At 41.7% G+C, this 13,923-nt stretch overlaps 1 protein-coding gene across 2 annotated transcripts in view; it reads right to left on the bottom strand.

The window, feature by feature from the left end:
* brinp2 (bone morphogenetic protein/retinoic acid inducible neural-specific 2) overlaps positions 1 to 13,923 on the bottom strand; it is a 272,841-nt gene that overhangs the window by 18,263 nt on the left and 240,655 nt on the right. The window lies entirely within an intron of this gene.

The following is a 13,923-nucleotide window of genomic DNA, read 5'->3' as shown; positions in this document are numbered from 1 at the left end:
ATGCATTTCAAATTTTTCATGCGTGACAAACAAAACCCACTCACGCAAACTCACTTAATGAAATAGGAGTGTTACCCAAACTTGTTGATTTACACATTTAAGCAACATTCTGCACAGTGCAGCATACTGTCACTACACTACATTTTAACATATACAGTGGCTTGCAAAAGTATTCGGCCCCCTCGAACTTTCCCACATTTTGTCACATTACAGCCACAAACATGAATCAATTTTATTGGAATTCCACGTGAAAGACCAACACAAAGTGGTGCACATGTGAGAAGTGGAGCGAAAATCATAATCAATCATCGTGTGCGTAATTATTCAGCCCCCTTTGGTCTGAGTGCAGTCAGTTGCCCATAGATGTTGCCTGATGAGTGCTAATGACTACATACAGTGCACCTGTGTGTAATCTAATGTCAGTACAAATACAGCTGCTCTGTGACGGCCTCAGAGGTTGTCTAAGAGAATATTGGGAGCAACAACACCATGAAGTCCAAAGAACACACCAGACAGGTCAGGGATAAAGTTATTGAGAAATTTAAAGCAGGCTTAGGCTACAAAAAGATTTCTCAAGCCTTGAACATCCCACGGAGCACTGTTCAAGCCATCATTCAGAAATGGAAGGAGTATGGCACAACTGTAAACCTACCAAGACAAGGCCATCCACCTAAACTCACAGGCCGAACAAGGAGAGCGCTGATCAGAAATGCAGCCAAGAGGCCCATGGTGACTCTGGACGAGCTGCAGAGATCTACAGCTCAGGTGGGGGAATCTGTCCATAGGACAACTATTAGTCGTGCACTGCACAAAGTTGGCCTTTATGGAAGAGTGGCAAGAAGAAAGCCATTGTTAACAGAAAACCATAAGAAGTCCTGTTTGCAGTTTGCCACAAGCCATGTGGGGGACACAGCAAACATGTGGAAGAAGCTGCTCTGGTCAGATGAGACCAACATGGAACTTTTTGGCCAAAATGCAAAACGCTATGTGTGGTGGAAAACTAACACTGCACATGACTCTGAACACACCATCCCCACTGTCAAATATGGTGGTGGCAGCATCATGCTCTGGGGGGGCTTCTCTTCAGCAGGGACAGGGAAGCTGGTCAGAGTTGATGGGAAGATGGATGGAGCCAAATACAGGGCAGTCTTGGAAGAAAACCTCTTGGAGTCTGCAAAAGACTTGAGACTGGGGCGGAGGTTCACCTTCCAGCAGGACAACGACCCTAAACATAAAGCCAGGGCAACAATGGAATGGTTTAAAACAAAACATATCCATGTGTTAGAATGGCCCAGTCAAAGTCCAGATCTAAATCCAATCCAGAATCTGTGGCAAGATCTGAAAACTGCTGTTCACAAACGCTGTCCATCTAATCTGACTGAGCTGGAGCTGTTTTGCAAAGAAGAATGAGCAAAGATTTCAGTCTGTAGATGTGCAAAGCTGGTAGAGACAGACCCTAAAAGACTGGCAGCTGGAATTGCAGCAAAAGGTGGTTCTACAAAGTACTGACTCAGGGGGCTGAATAATTACGCACACCCCACTTTGCAGTTATTTATTTGTAACAAATGTTTGGAATCATGTATGATTTTCGCTCCACTTCTCACGTGTACACCACTTTGTGTTGGTCTTTCACGTGGAATTCCAATACATTGATTCATGTTTGTGGCTGTAATGTGACAAAATGTGGGAAAGTTCAAGGGGGGCAAATACTTTTGCAAGCCACTGTATGTAGCTAATTGGTCATTTGTTTCTTTGGATCCCCCTGTTAGGATTTTCATCCTTCAAGGCAGATCTAACTGGAAATGATGATTTCACCTTTTACTTATGTCCACCTCTGAGATGCAGTATTATCTCTACTCCTTTGGTCTGTCAGTCCCTGAGCCAACCTGTCTCACAGCTGCCTAACTCTTCTGCCTTAAAATACAAGTGTTAGTGTTACAGTTGTCTGTTACTCATCTCCACTTAAATGAACCTGGAAGCCCGAGTGGCTGTGTACTCAAATATATATATATTTGCTTATTTATCACATACTATATCAAGCATATAATACTTTTGCAAGCCACTGTATAGATACAAACACTGAAAGATTCATTTCTGTTCAAAAGTAGGATTCGCAAGTTCATTTAAGCAAGGTGACTGATCATTAACATTCAATAACATCACATAGCTTTCCAGTCATACCAGACAATGGCAAGATTCATTTCTATATTTCTTTATTGCCCACGAGTAAGCATGTCCTCTATAAAATAAAATATAATGTTGATTTTATTTCAGAAACTACATATTGGAGATTTAAAGTCATCATTCTCCATCTTGTTTCTGTGGTTTGCTGGCTTGTATCTGTAGAAACTGTAGAAACTTGTAGATGATGGTAAACTGGAAAAAATGACAAGTTTAACAAAACTTTGGTCAAAATTTCAAAATACATTTACATGGATTGTTTCTAAGCTTGAGCTGTAATGCAAATGAGAAGTCTGCATCTTAAGTAACATTCCTGAGCTATAATTTAGGAAAATGTGCTTGGCTCAACTGTCCCTTATGCTATTGTGAATAAAATTTTAGAAACAGATGGGGACCTTACTCAAACAGCACCTACTTTGTTGTACTAGATGCAGCTGCTACCCAAGCCAATATGTGATGAGAAATCCTGTGTGTACTGTATGTATGGGTGTCTCTGTGTGTGCGTGTGTGTGTCTGTGTGAATCTCAAACACTGAAAAAATGGGAACACTTAGAGAAAATTACAGTGAGAATAACATCAGTGCAGAAGACACAGTTCGTACCCTCTGCTGGGTTTGCCAAGAACGTTCCAGTGCTGAGCTCACTTTAGTTCCATTATGAACCAGTGGGCAAATATTATGCCAGTATGAAGCCTCTGGGAAACTTGAACCTATTATTTCTTTCTTTTTTCCTCACAAAGCCAGCTAAGTGAGACCTTCTTGGATTGTTCTGGGTCTGCTGGAGAATCATATTCCCATGTGCGGCTGTTGGCAACAAGACAGCACAGAAATCTCCAGCCAAGCTGACCTGAGCTGAGCCCAACTGACGAGACTCAAGCCTATTACAGTGTTCAGTGATCCCAGATGACATGATGGTCTGTCTCTCTCCTTGTGTGTGTCCGCCTCATTCTCTTGGTGTGATCTTCCTCTTCTGGACTAGTGAGTCAAGACTGTCTTATTCTTGCGTTTGAGTTTTCTGTCTGCTTTTTTTCCTGTCTGTCTGATTTTTTAATCTTCTCTTACTCCCAGGTTCCTCGTCCTTTTTTTGTATCTTTCTCTTTCTATGCTGACATGAAGATGAACTAGTCAAAAACATTCTTGTTGCTCTGGCTTGTGGCTGCTTTCTTCAGCTGGTCTTTATTTATAGTGTGTTCCCTGACCACTCTGATCGGCCCTTGAGTGATTGGGTGAAAGACTGCTGACCCGTAAGGAAGACGGAGTCAAGTAACTTTGGTCTAATTTGCAGGTATATATTTTTTTATTCTGGATTCTTGTTAATGCAGGCGTTCATTTCACAGAACGAATTTGTGGGATTTAATTTTTCACACCAACCTCGATTTTTTTTCATAGCCGAAAAAACAGATCTGACCAATGAGACCACTGAGGTTGGTAGCAAATGCAATGTAGCTAGAAACACCCAGTAGTACTCAATATACAATTATATAGAAATAGTAAAATAATACAATGTTTTTCTCAGACAAACAGGTAGATGCTGCTAGATGTGGGTCAGTCGGATCTCTGAAATTGTTTCTCCATCCTCAGATGTGGTCCCAGCTTTGCCAACAAGAGCTGAAACTGCCCCACTGACATCCTGAAATATGTATGAAAATATATACGACTGTTAGCCTGAGTTACTGCTGTGCGATAGATTCAAATATGGCTGCCAAAATGGCACATTAATGATGGCTTGCCCTCATTAGAGTGCCCATGTGAATTCTGTTTCAAAGTTCTTTTTCCTTTCAAGTTTGAATCAATGCATTCCTACACCTCAGCCCACTTTTGTTCCCTCTGTCCTGCATTTTTTCCCTCTCCTCCTTTTTGTCTTCATTCAGTTCTTAAGTCACACGCAGTGCCGCATATACATTCATCTTTATTATTCACCCACCCAACCACCTCTCCCTTATTTCCTTATTTATATATATTTTTTTCTATTTTCAAACCCTTTGTCTTCCTCTCAAATTGCTTTCAACACTATCCTGGTCTCTCTCTCTCTCTCTCTCCACGGCCTCTCCGTGGTAATCATTAGCGCTGCCATCATGCTGAAGGAATTTGTCAGTCTGTTTTCCTCCCTTTTCTTGACATTTATGACTCCATGTACCAAATTTATGGATAATTTGGCTCACTCAAAATCTATCAGATAAAGGGGCCGGCGGGAGGGGGGTTATTTTCCATAATGGGTGACCGTGCTGCCCCAAAAATCTCAATCTTTGGGCTGAGTTAGTGATTCATGCCACCATTGAGCAGAGCCGACAGCTAAGTGACTTGCTGGCTGAGGACTGTTCATCCACCTCACTACAAGGACAGGAGGTATTGAAAAGAGAGAGCCTCAACCGTTCTTAACAAAGCAGTCTAGAATTCAACCAAACAAAGTGTTCACTGGTTCTTGCACTTTATATTTTTATTCATGGACAATGATTTATATAACTTGATCTGATTCTTTTTTTTTCCAATTCTTGCGTGTTTGCTGGCATTTCAGCAAATAAACAAGACATCACAATAGCAGCTAAAAGCATTCCTAGGTAAACATCAGTGTGTCAGCATTGTTGCTTTGAATGGGTTAGTCTTCAGCTCACTAAACAGCTAGCATGACTATGTATTCTAAAATAAAATACTGTCAGTGTGAATTTGACCTGGAGTGCCGCACTGGGCTTTGATCTAGTCCAATAATGTAATTAGTTGTGCTCTTTGTCTTATTGTTTTACCCCATGCAATATTCAGGAAGGACATTCAGCTGGTGGACTTCATTTTGGAACATTTCCTTAAGCTAATAGGACAAGCATCATTCAACACTTATTTAATTCTAAAAATAAATATTCAAAATATACAAGCATCCTTTTAATATGGATAAAAAGGTTTAGATAACTATACATAAAGACCGATGTCATCTTTGCAAGTTCATACTGGTTGATTCGGCGATGCTCTGTATAATTAATACATCTCATTTAGTAATCCTTGCACAAACTCATTGTTGAATTTTATCTGTCATAGCTGGAATTTGAATTGATGGGTTTACAACTGCCAGTCACATATAGGAACGAACACTGGTTTGTCTTTTTTCCTGTGCCATGCCCCTGTCAGTCACATCTTAGTGAAAAGGCTCTCATTAAATCCCACCCGATTTCTTGCAACAACAACTTCAATAATCATCCGTCTTCCTCTGTGCTTTTAATTCAATTGCAAACATGACAGACAATAAGGTTGGAGTTGGGATGTCTTCAGGCGGATGTGGCAGTGCCTTCTCTCTCTCGCTGTCTTTCACTCTGCAGCGATGCAGGCTGGGAGAGACGGAGCGGAAAACAGAAGGTCCAGAGCTGTCAAGAAAGCTGCTATCTCCATCACTTCAAAGTGTCTGTAACACATTAAAGGCGCCATCCATCATACATTGCTGACACTGCTGCTCACATAATAGTTAGCAGCAAGTATTTTATGTTCTTCAGTCTCTATAGAAGCTCTATATTAAAAACTAGATGGAATAGTTTTTGAAACAAGTTCGGTCACTGCTCAGTAGATTGATTGATCTCTTGGAACAATGCCTCAACACTTTTACTTAACCAGAACATATATTCTCAAAGTGAATGTGAGTTCTGATCATAAATACACTCTACAGTAACGGAAAATATAGCAACAAAATTCTCTTGCTCCTAACATTTAGCTTTAACTTCTAGAACACCCCCAAAAGAAAGTTTTCAGGGTGGATAAATCAGATTTTTAGTATCACATCAAGCCGTTGTGATATGGTCTATTGTTTTTAGATTCATTTTGTAGCCTCAGTGTAACTACGTCGTTTTATTAGGGCCAGAAATTACCATATCTGGAAAAGAGGATTAAGTGTCTCTGCTTTCCCCTCACTCCCAACTGGTCATGACAGATGGCTAACACTCTCTGGGCCTCATTCTGCCATAGTTCTTCCTTCCCAAGCCAAGGTATCGCTCAGAAGCTTTGTCTGATTACTGGAGTTCTCTGTCTAATATTGTAGGCTCCTCAACTCTTTTTTTTTAAGCGTTTTCTAAGGACAGCGCGAAAACAGTGAAGAAAGAAAAAAAGCCACCTCTTTCCTATCAGTGGAAAAATGTACCATGTCAACCAATTTTTAAAAAAGTCAACACGTGGGATTTGGTTGTTTAGGAAGAGGGGAAAGTTTGGGGTAGTGGTTAGACTTGTAGTCAAGACCGCCTAAACCAAGACCAAGACAATACCAAGACCAGAGGGTATTGAGACCAAGACCAAGACAGACCGAGTCAAGACCAAGACAAAGTCGAGACAAGACCGAGACAAAAAAGTCTTTAAACTGCAGCCAGACGCTGCTTTGTGTCAGGCATATTTATGTGTTTTTGCGATGCACTCGCAAACGCACGCTCCACTTGACTGTCGCGTCTCTCACCCTCTCTGTTTTTCACATAATGATATTATCCTATATCCTCACATGTGATTGGCCACAATATGGAGGGATTGGAGCATAGCTGAGCCACTGTGTGAGAGCTGAGCAGCGAAAGGAATTTAAGTGAGGATTCGGCTCTCGCTCAATGGGAGCTGACTCTTCTGATTCACTACAAAGTACTCTCTAAGCACGGCTCTTAGAGCTGATACTTTTGCGCATGACACATTATCGAACGTTACGTTGTGTGTCATGGATACTATTGACTCCAAATCTCCCGACCACTATGTCAATCTGAGACAGCAAGACCGAGACAGTGAGACCAAGACAAGCCCGAGGGATCCGAGACCAAGACAAGACCAAGACCAAAGTCCGTCGATACCAAGACAAGACAAGACCAAGACCACTTTTATGTGGTCTTGGTCTTGAGAAAAGCGGTCTCGAGACATCCAACTCTAGTAGTGGTGGGCGGATCGATCCAAATATTGATAGTATCGATACCAAGTCGGCATCGTTATCGGATCGATACTAGACTGGTGAGGTCGATTCTTTACTTTGAGTTCTGCTCGTTTGTAATGCTGTGCTTTCGGCAAAGACGAAACAGCCAGGTCGCTGGACTCGCCGCTCCTGTGTCAGCGAAGAGCAGGCACACTTTGCTCAGTCACAGGAAGCTGGGCAGGCAGCAGGACCAAGCAGCACGCCGCCCTCGGGCGTGGCAGGACTCCTGCGCACCTCGACCTCCGTCTCCAGCTTGGCAGGTCCTGCTGGCGGTTGCTGTAACAGTACATTCAAAGGCTGCAGCTCTCCTGCTGCCAGCCAGAAACATCACCACCAAAAACAACAACAGCACAAGCAGAGCACAGGTTTTAAGCCGGCGAGGCATGATTGTAGATGCCGTGAAGGTGAGTCCATCTCACCTGCAGCGCCATCGCAGACCATGCCCAGCCACAATAATAAAGTATTTTTTTTATTTAATTATAAACTTTGTCCTAATTATGTCCTGGGTTTTAACTATTTAATAATAAAAAAGGAAACATCACAAAAAACACTTAAGGTCATGAAAATTAATAGTGAATTAGCAATTCAATGACGCATCCACATTATTTATTGAAAAGTATCGGTATTGGTATCGGCGATACTGGCCCTTATTTACTTGGTATGGGATTGATACCAAAATATGCAGTATCGCACACCAGAGCGAGCAAGTGAGAGAGAGAGAGAGAGGGAGAGAGAGAGAGTTTTTAGATGTGTGAGATTTGTGACGTTTAGCGTGGAGTGCATAGTTAGTGTGTTGTGTTGTCTTGTGTAGTTAGTCTGTTGTGTATTCGTTGTTTTGTATTGTGTGTCAGTGAGGGCACTAATGAATGTCACAAACGCACATGTAAAAGGCAAATGTAAACACTGTCGCTAAGTAGAAAACCAGCGGAGTGATAGAACTCCTGTTGTCAGGCCTGCAGGTTTAACCCTGTGGTGTTCTCCTCCATGTTTTGGTGGAACAACAATGTTTTTCACCGGCACACATCATTTGTGGGGCATCTTATTGGATTGTTCTCTCATTTTAGTTTTAGTAATATTTTTAAATGGTTGTACAAAATAAAAAAAAAACGGCAGGTGTATTGGCTACATTTTTAGATAAATATTTGTATATGTTTACAAAATGTGTGCATAAGTTTTCAAAATGTACAATTTATGTTTGCATTTCAAGCTACAAAAATAATTTACTCAACATGTCTGGGTTTTTTTTACAGTAAAAAAAATACTACTAGTATTTTAAGTTTTTTGTGTGATTTCAGATCAGTAATATTAATACAGTATGTCAATGAAAAAACTACTAAATTCAGACACGTGAGGTTGAGCTGAAAAGAATGATACCAAGCAAGGCAGGAAAAAAATATAATGAAACAATTTGAAGGTGAAATACATTTCACAATAAATTTTTGTTTATAACAGTGCAGATTTCTGACATTTTGTGTAATTTAAGTATGTAACAATTTGATTATTTTCTAACAAAAAACAGTGTGAAACTTGACTTGTGTTTGTAAATGAACCGCCCCATGTTGTGTAGCTTTCTGGATTTTATACTTATTGGGCTACATATTTATTTATTATACAGGCTATACAGTACATAAAATCAAAACTCACGTTTTATGTAACTAAAGTGTTTAATTATGTGGGCTGCAGACAATATTCAAGTTGTAGACTATATTTATATGAAAAATGTGTATACTTACTGCATTTGAATCATTTTAACCACATGTAACCACCTGCATATGTGTTTGAAAAAAAAAAAGGCTTTGATTCTGCCACCCCATTTGATTTCTTTGCCACCCTCTTGCCACCCTAAGAAAATTTCTCTAGATCCACCCCTGTAGAGGAACTGGATTTTTTTGGAATTTCCATGTTGGCTTGATTTTTGGCCCTTGAGGTTGCCACTTCTAAAAAGATAATACCTCATTTAACTTCTCATAATCTGATACCTTTCCAATACATAGCAATAAAAAGAATTTACTCTTGCACATTTGTATCTATAAATGCTGTCAAAAGGGATCAGGTAGAGAGAAACAGAGCAGAAAATTGGTCTTAGAGAGTGATCCATTATGATACACTCTAATTACATTTGCTTCTTAATAAAGTAGGCCTTTTGTTTTCAGATTAGCTCGTAATCCCCCGAAGGCTTGCAAATTTTCCAGACACATCTTCCATAATTAGTTGAAAATCCTTCAAGAGGATAAGAGCACTCTCTGTACTTTACTTAAGCTGAAGTCATAAATTCATAACCAACTATACATGGAACTATTAATATTAACACAATCATTAAAGTTGCATTTATCTCAAATAAAAGGGAAGGATTTGCAAGTCTTGCGAAACTTAGAGTAGAGCTGTGTTCTATCACAGTAAATACAAACAGAAACACAGAGGTTTTGCTTTGAGAACATTTTCAGTTAGAGCAAAGTTGTGACTAACTGTTTAGAGATAAACCTCCTTTCTCTTTTGCTTGAAGTTAAATTATATTTTCAGTGAGGGAACTTTTCTTCTCCATCAGCGTTACTGACCTGACCAAGATTTTTTTTTCACCATAGATCAAGCACCGACCTGAATTTCTGCATCACATTTTTAGAGCACCGTGCTCCAAATGGAAAACATGGTCAGTACTATAACACAGAGATAGAGGGAAAGTCAACCTTTCACAGCGCAGCATCCAGTTAATATGCAGAAATGCATTGATCCTTGTAACCATTTTCAATGTTTTAATTAAACATAGATTTTTTAATTTCAGTAAATTTGGTGTATGCTTTTTAAACTAAGCTTGGGGAGGATGTCAAGTTCTTTCCAGTCACAAAGCTTTAATTCTAAGTAAAGACACGAGTCATTGGAGGGTTTATTTTCTTCCTGTTTTTTTAAAGTCAGCTGTAGTGAAGTTATTCAATTCATGAATGAATACAACAGTCAATTAGACTATTGCAACATGATGTTTCTTTTTTATTTAATTTTGGTTTTTAGGTCAACTCCAAAACAATGCTAACATTAATACACCCTAAAGCAGATAGATTGATAGACAGTCAGGCTTTCCCACATGAGAAACCGAAGCTTTGTGCCCCAAAAAGCCACAAAACACAATCAGTTTTCCACTTGCACAATGTCAGCCGAATGAAACTGAAGCTTGTCCCAGTAGAGGCAGCCATGCTATAACACACACACAAATCCAAACATATCTGACAGTTTTACACTTAACATCTCAAACACATCACCTCATGGTCCTTCTCATTTCCATCGTCTGAATGAGAAATGGGAATCATTTCTGTTTGGGAAACCAATATGTGCACAGGCACAACACATCTGGGAAGTAAAGCCATCAGCATGTGTGCTTATTGGACTCTTGTGGGTGATCAAAATGTGGAAAAAAAAAAAGCTTGAGCATCGCACCTTGAGCCTCTAAGTCATAAAGAAGATCTATCACAGCTAGAAGAACCATTTTCCTTCATGTTCAAGGTTGGTGAGGAAGCATCCAAATCACTTCTGTCCTGATCTATGACACACACACATCATAGACAGAAGGAGTGAACGCCAGAGAGAATGACACCAGTCATGGCATCTCTGTGGGTTTAAAATACACTTCCAAGCTGATTATGCCTGGAGGAATGACTGATTACTATCTAGGTATGGGTACAAATGTGACTTTCTCATGTTTCTCATGTAAAGTAGTGACCAAAAGTCCAATTCACATATACAAGAGATATGTGGTATTGTTGTTTGAGTCCTTCAGAAATGTCACTAGGCATATAATAATGCTGAGTCATTGAAGCTTGATAGGAGAAAACTATAGACAGTGTACTGTTTATAAATAGCATCAATCTATCCAGACCGTGAAGCTTATTTTACAATCTTAAATCAATTACAGCTATCTATCAAATAGATTATATTCAGGGTGTGCATCTGTCTAGCTGTCAGACCCTTAACTGCACTATGTGAAAATCTGCATGCTGGGGTTGTTCTGAACTGACTACTGAATAAATATATCATCTACCTGCACTAAACAGCCAAATGCAACACACTATATGACAAACTGCAACAAAGTAGTGTCCTGTACAACATATCATGTGTCATAGTCACATAATCAATAATGTTATTTTGCTGAAATAAACTGAAAATTTGAGCTTATGCATAGTTAATAAACCAAGGCGGAACATTAAGGGGTCAAAACTGAAACTGACAGGAGTGTCAAAAAGTTACTCTAATTACTAGTTGAGGCTGGCTCAAAAGCTATGTCAATTTCTTTTACTCCAATGTTTAAAAGCCCAATTTCAGTGCATTAAAAGCTTGGCGCACACACACACACACGCACACACACACACAAATAATTATAATTTTAGACTATGAATAGCTACCCCCTTTAAAACAACTGTTTTTCTCTATAATTCATCCATTTGGATATTGGCTACTTTGATTGTTTTAACAACCATTAAATAACTTTCATTGTTTTGTTTTGTTTTTTTTGTTTTGTAATTTAAATATGCTTTTCTGAAACAGATCTCTCTTATAAATGAGACATTGAGTCTCAATGGATTTACCTGTATAAAAAAGTTTTTAAAAAGTTTTTTTTTAACATACTGGCACAAACAGAATATCAGTCTTTATATTTTTGAATGATTGTCATTTATTTACATTGTCTAATCTCAACTTTACAAGTTAAAGGGAATATTGAAAATCTTTATAAAACTAATTTTTATTTACATGCAACAATTTCATGTGGCTACAAACACAGAGCATTGGATCTACTTCAAAATATTTTTCATTAATGTACCAATGTTATTAGTTAATTGTTAGACATGCTAACTGGTACACACTAATGACATTAAAACTAAATGTTCTTTTACTTGTTTAGGTAACAATTAATGGCAAAAAGCTAACTGGTACATGCTAATGACCTGGTGCTTATTCAGTTGTGGAGGTAAGCATCAACGACACAGAGCTCTCAGTTCTCACTCCTTCTTTATTCCTCTCCAACATCAACTGCACATATCTCGCCACAAAACACAGGAACACACTTCCTTAACACTGGGTGTGAGTGGAGCCCTCTAGTGGTCCACCACACATGCCCCCCCCCCCAAACACCCAGCAGAACTAGTCCAGGACCCGGGGCTTAAGCAAACGGCCGGGCAACCCAGCCCGGGAGCGAGGCTGGCACTGGCGATCAGAAAAAGCTGCAGACGACTCGGACTCCGTTGATTGTGGGTCGCTCCTGGGGGAAAAACAGAATCCATCAGCCCGGTGGCAGGTGGGCGGCCGCGGCGAGGGGCCTGGGCCGGGACCACCTGATCCTCTTGCATAAATGGTAAATGGCCTGTATTTATATAGCGCTTTACTAGTCCCTAAGGACCCCAAAGCGCTTTACATATCCAGTCCAAATGAGTCTCTTGGGGGGCGAAAAGGCAACAAAGAGGTATCGAAACATGGGGGAGGGCTCTCAGGTAAGAATTCCCCGGGGACCCGGAGAGGCTGGCTGAGGACCAGTTCAGCCGGGGAAACCCCAAGGTCTTCTTTAACCGTGCTACGCAATCCCAGCAAAACCCACGGAAGACGGTCGACCCAGTTGACACCTGTTAAGGAAGCCCGGAGCGCGGCCTTAAGTGACCGGTGAAACCGTTCGCACATCCCGTTAGCTTGCGGGTGGTATGCTGTGGTGCGGTGGACCTTGACCCCCAGGCCGTCAGCCATAGCAGACCAAAGCTCAGAAACAAACTGGGGGCCCCTGTCCGAGGTAATGTCAGCAGGGGGACCGAAACGTGAAACCCACGTTGACAAAAATGCTCTGGCCACCGTCACCGCTGTCGTGGACGCCAGGGGTACCACCTCCGGCCACCTGGTCGTGCGGTCCACCACAGTCAAAAGATGCGTGAAACCCTGTGGCTGTGGCAAGGGACCAACCAGGTCCACATGAACGTGATCAAAACGCTTACCGGGGACACGGAAAGGTTCGAGGGGTGCCTGCGTGTGCCGGTGGATTTTCGAGCGTTGGCATGGGATACAAACCGCCGCCCATTCTTTCACCGTTTTGCGAAGACCCGGCCAAACGAACCTGGCGCTGACCAGCTTGACTGAGGCCCGGACGCCGGGATGAGAGAGGGCATGCACCGAGTCAAAAACACGACGATGTCACGAAAGGGGAACCACCGGGCGGGGGCGGCCGGTGGAAACGTCGCAAAGAAGGTGCGGATCGCCGTCCCACACCGGGGTGTCTTCCAGCACGAGGCCCGTTTTCGTTGACTGAAGGGCAAGGACGTCCGGCAGCGTAGTCGACGCCGACATACACCGGAGAAACCAACACACGTAAGAGACAGTCAGCGACGTGATTGGACTTACCAGCCACATGCTGAATGTCTGTGGTAAACTCTGAAATGGCCGCCAACTGGCGCTGCTGGCGTGCGCTCCATGGGTCAGAGACCTTGGACATCGCAAACGTCAAAGGTTTGTGGTCAACGTACGCAGTAAAGTTGCGACCCTCGAGGAAAAAACGAATATGTCGTGTCGCGAGGTGCAGGGCCAGCAATTCCCTGTCAAAAACACTGTACTTGCGTTCAGCATCCCGGAGCGTACGACTGAAAAAGGCGAGCGGTTGCCAGAGACCTGAAACCCGCTGTTCCAACACCCCACCCACTGCCACGTCGGACGCGTCGATGGTCAACGCGATCTCCACCGACGGAAGCGGGTGGGCCAGCAAGGCGGCGTCAGCCAGCGCAGACTTGGCTGCGGAAAACACATGGACGCATTCTGGCAGCCAGTCAACAGGATCTTTGGCTGTTTTATCTTTTAAGGCAGCATAGAGTGGCTG

This window comes from Perissodus microlepis, chromosome 18 (assembly GCF_051167445.1).
Source record: "Perissodus microlepis isolate ML-2025 ecotype Zambia chromosome 18, ASM5116744v1, whole genome shotgun sequence".
Taxonomy (NCBI): domain Eukaryota; kingdom Metazoa; phylum Chordata; class Actinopteri; order Cichliformes; family Cichlidae; genus Perissodus; species Perissodus microlepis.
Note: the sequence above shows the minus strand (reverse complement) of the source record. Positions and strands in the feature narration are given on the sequence as shown.